This window comes from Lactuca saligna, chromosome 6, assembly GCF_052625555.1.
Source record: "Lactuca saligna cultivar CGN05327 chromosome 6, ASM5262555v1, whole genome shotgun sequence".
Taxonomy (NCBI): Eukaryota; Viridiplantae; Streptophyta; class Magnoliopsida; order Asterales; family Asteraceae; genus Lactuca; species Lactuca saligna.
Window position 1 is genome coordinate 149,803,938 of NC_136422.1, and position 5,355 is coordinate 149,809,292.

Consider the following 5,355-nt stretch of genomic DNA (forward strand, 5'->3'; position numbering starts at 1 on the left):
AGTCTCGCCGTGGAAGGGACTTATAAGATTCGGTAAAAGGGGAAAATTAAGTCCAAGGTTTATTGGACCATTTAAAGTTCTTCAGAGGATTGGGAACCAAGCTTACAAGCTCGAACTACCAGAAGAACTGAATGGAATTCATAACACTTTTCATGTGTGTTATTTGAGGAAGTTCACGGGAGAAGTTCCTGACATGATTCCACTTTCAGAGTTGAGAATCGATGAGAACAAAAGGTTGATTGAAGAACCAGAGGCAATCGTTGACCGAAAGAATAAGAAGTTGCGACGCAAGATGGTCGAGTTAGTGCTTGTCAGATGGAAACACACGAATGGGCCGAACATCACCTGGGAGACGGAGAGTGACATGATGGGTCGCTATCCGCATTTGTTTGTTGATGTGTGATTCTGGGGACGGAATCATTTTAAGGTGGAGAGAATTGTAACGCCTGTGTTTCTGGGCTTGTCATTAATGTTGATATAATAGTCTAGGTTAACCTTTGTAACCCGTTTTGAAATAATAGAAGTGTATTATTTAAGTATTATGTGTTTTTTGCTTAATTATGTGATTTGATTGATTAAGAATAAAAATAAGCATCAAAATTTAAGTGTAAAATAAACTCGATATCTTTATATAAAGTTGTAATGGCCGAAACGAGGTTTCCCAATATATATAGAACGCCTAAATCTGACTTCGTATGAGGAACTTATGATTTTCTGAAGTTTCGACTTAGCGGTATGCAGCCCGAATACTCGATTTGAGATCGAGCGGTTTTTAGCCGAAACAATCTAAACGAGAATCGAATATCTCTTTAGTGGTAGCGAAGCGATAAAAAGATAGGCGAGAACGGACGTCGGACGAAGAAGTTATGAATTTATAACGAAGTTTTCCTGCCCCGGCCTACTAAAAAAATAAATAATAAAAATAAATTCAAAATTAGCCGACGGAGTCTAAACGAAAGTTGTAGAGCGTAGTCTCACCTACGCGTGGATATAAAGAACATCGAAAACGGAGTTCGTATGAAGAAGATATGGATTTCCGAAGTTTATTAAATATTTAATATTTAAATTTAATCTTTAATTCGGATGTATATCCAAATGAGTCACCGATCTGATCCGAAGTACGCCCAGCGTACAACGAAACATGACACGCCTCGCACTCGAGTTCTTCGGATGACGCATGCAGTGATGAATTCGGACGCGTACGCCCCGTGTACGGTTGTACGCCCAGCGTACTGCGAGGCTTCAGCCTCCTATAAATAGGATGCGAGGGTTCCGGGCATATTTGCTCAATTCTTCTCTTTTTCGTGTCGAAGCTCTGCGTGTAAACCTCCGAAGCCATCCCGACACACCGGATCTCATATCCAAGTTAAGAAGGAAGTTTTACGCTCCCGAGATCCCGAGAAGTGCGATCCCCGAGCCGAAGCTCTCCCCGCGAGGAGACCGGTTTTTGTGAAGATCTTCCAGATCTACCGAAGAATACTACTTCTGCAAGTCGTAGTGCTGTCCGATCATCTTCTGATCAAGTGAGTGTGTGGTTACTTTCTTCTAACACATAAATATTAAGTATTTGCTATGAAATACGTGTTATGTGAGTGTGTAGTTACTTTCTTCTAACGCATAATTATGAAGTATTCTATACGAAATACGTGTTATGTGTATAATTTTGTTGTTATGTGTGTGAATGAATATTCACACTCTTCTATCTCATACATCTGAATTATTTTCTATGGAATACGTGTGATGTGGGTGTGCCTCATTTGTTATGTGGAATATGTATTGAATGAAAATGCTATACAGGTTTTAAACTATGTATAAAAATATATATATTTATCTACTAATATGTTGGGTAGAACATGGGTAGATAGTTGATGTGTGATAAACAGATGAGAGGCCTCGATGTTGTTGTTGTTGATCTAGTTATTCAACGGAGTATGAATAACGACCACAGACTCTTTCTAGACAGTCTAGTGGAACGCTAGCAGGTTCATAACTTGTAGGTGTTGTGAACGATGTGTTCACCGGTGTACTCTATCCCCCTCATGGTTGCCTTTAGGATATCTATTGTTGAGGAAACCCCTTAGCAGTAATGTTCGTCCCGATGAAAATCCTAGATTAGGTCCCTTGAGATAGATGTTGTTTTAGGGACGTAAAGTGAGGATAACGGGAATGGGTAATCGGGTTATCGTTGGTTGGTGAAATTAAATATAATTATTTATTGTGGGTTGAAAACCCTATATGCTCACCAGGCTCCCAAGCCTGACCCACTCAGTTTATTTGTATTACAGGAAGTGGCGCAAGGGCATAAGATGGATGAACCATCAAGTGGTTTTGTTTACAAGTCTGTATATGTATATATTTGTTGAATGACGTGTAATGTTATCGTTTATGCTTTATGGTCTGTATCGGAACATGACATCCCGAGTTTTGATTATATAATGAAAATACATTTCTTTTATGAAATGCTTTGGTAAAAATTATTTTATCATACTTTGTTTTTGGGAACAAATTCCGCAACTCTTTCAAATCAAAAGGATTTACTCTGAAATTATTTTAAAAGCATAAATGAAAATCGGTCTTTTCTGGACGAGATTTTGGGGATGTCACAACTTCCAAGGACATGTAGTCAACAAAGAAGAAAGTACTGCGAGGAATGGATAAAAATTTAAACTCAGAGATGACGGAATACAATATTTCATGAATCGAATCTGGACGCCAAAGTGTAACGATCATAGGGATTTGATCATGAACGAGGCACACAAGACAAAATACTCCATTCACCCTAGGGCATACAAGATGCACCGGGACCTGAAAGGGGTGTATTGGTGGCCAAACATGAAAGAAGAGATTGCCACTTACGTAGGTAAGTTCCTAACCTGTTCTAAGGTCAAAGTAGAATACTAGAAGCCCTTTGGGCTGTTACAACAACCAGAAACACCTTAATGGATGTGGAAGGTGATTACCACTGACTTCATGACAAAGTTGCCCAAGAGTACGGGTGGACACAATACCATTTGGGTGATCGTACACAAACTAACCAAATCCGCACACTTCCTATCAAACAAAGTGACGGATAAGATGTAAAAGTAGACAAGAACATATCTCCAGTAGATTGTGAGACTACACAGTGTGCCACTGCCTATTATCTCGGATTGGGATAGTCGATTCGCCTTGCATTTTGACAGTCGTTACAAGAAGTCCTTGGGAACCCGACTTGACATGAGTACAGCCTATCACCCACAAACCAACGGGAAAAGCGAGAGAACTATTCAAACATTGGAAGATATTTTGAGAGCTTATGTGATAGATTTCAGTAAAGCTTGGGATACCCATTTACCATTCATCGATTTCTCATATAACAACAGTTATCACTCGAGCATTAAGGTTGCTAAATTTGAATCCCTCTATGGGCGCAAGTACAGATCACCATTGTGTTGGGCTAAAGTTGGGGACTCCTAACTGGCTAAGGGGTCAAACGACCAATAGCACCCTCACTGACCCTGAGATCATACAGGAAACAACAGAGAAGATCGTTCAGATCCGTGAACGACTAAAGGCATCTCAGGACCAACAAAAGAGTTATGCGGATAAACGACGAAAAACCTTGGAATTCCAGGTTAGTGACCGCGTAATGTTGAAGATCTCACCTTGGAAGGGAATGATACATTTTGGAAAACGTGGGAAACTAAATCCTTTAGCGGCAAGAACTTGGGAGTTCCAACTAACTTTCATGTAAAGTATTGTTATTTTTAATAATAATGAACTTTATAATAATTTGAATTTTTATAATTCAGAGTAAATATTTTATACATCCTTTATACCATCTTTATTTTATAAAAACGTCATCATTTTTATAAAAATACCAAGATTTTATAAAGGTTTGACTTTTTTTTATAAAAAAAACTCACTAGTTATTAAGTTGTACCTTCATCTTGAAGGGGCAACCACCTAAACCCTATAGTAGCTTACCTTTAGTCTCATCCATGTCCCCCATACCACCCCCATAACCCACCCTACCCCCCACCCTCCTTCCCCCTCTCTCTTTAACTTAGGGCCGAACGACCTTTTTCTCACATTCATCTTCATCATTTTCTTCTTCTTCTCTAAGAAAGAGCTCTCCACTTCCATAGCTAAATTCTTCCAAGTGGTTCTTGAGTTTTTGGTAAGTATTTCCTTCATAATCTAGTGATTCTACACACTTATATATTAGTTTCAACCCATTTACACACATTGTCACGTGTTACTATTCATAGGATCTTCAAATCTTCAAAGTGTTCTTCAAGTGTTCTTGAATTGAAACTTTCCATCTACAACCTTTCATTCATCAAGAAAACACACATTAGGTGAGTTTATACCCCTTCATTTTCAAGTTTTTCCAAGTTTTAGGGGGGGGGGGGGGGGGGATACAAGTAAACTTGTATAATAACACATGTTGTTATACATGCTTCTTCTTCAAGTTGTGTAAAAATATTGTATTCATGAAAAGATGTTGTTACTTAGTTATTTGAACATTTACATGTGGTATGTTTGTTTAGAAATACAAAACTATGAAAAATAAGTATAAACAAATTATATGGTCTTGAGAAAAAGGTCACAAAAACAAAACTATAAAAACTAGGGTTTTGATAAACATAATATGACTTTTCTAGAAAAAAATGGTTATAACCAAGTCAATACACCATTTTTGTGGGATTTAAACCAATATATGTTATTTGGAACATATGTCTTGAAACTAGTCAAAATACCAAAGATTTAGTTTTGCAAAAAAAAAAAAAAAAAAAAAAAAAAAAAAAAAAAAAAAACCTTAAAAATCTAACGTTTTATGTAAATGCGAGTTTTCTATGGCGCCTTTTATGTTTTACAAGTTTTGGGGGAGAACACACTCTAAACAAATCCTATTTTGATAATTTAAAGGCTTTGCAAACAAAAAATACAAGTTATGTCACTAAAACATATCTAAGCGTAAATATCAGCTTTTTATAGAAAAATTATGGTCTATTCACGAACTGTTTTACCCTTCTTAAAATTAATAGATTTCAAAATTGTACAATATGTAAATAGTTCAGGTCTATACCTTTTTAAGGACTACTCACGTACGTTCATACGATTTTTCTACTATCTATGGTGACTTTTACAAAACTGTCTATCATTTCAGAATATTTTCGGATAAGTCTGTGAAAATAAACATTTTCACTCTGGTTAGGAACCACTTAAGGCCAGGGTAAAAATTATGGACAAAGTAGACTCATTTTCTAACCTGTGAGAGTTTACGAATCCAAATTTCAATGTATGATGATTTTTCTATAATTTTTCTAAAAACATGGACAGAAAAAGTTAAAAATAAATTTTATAAAGTTT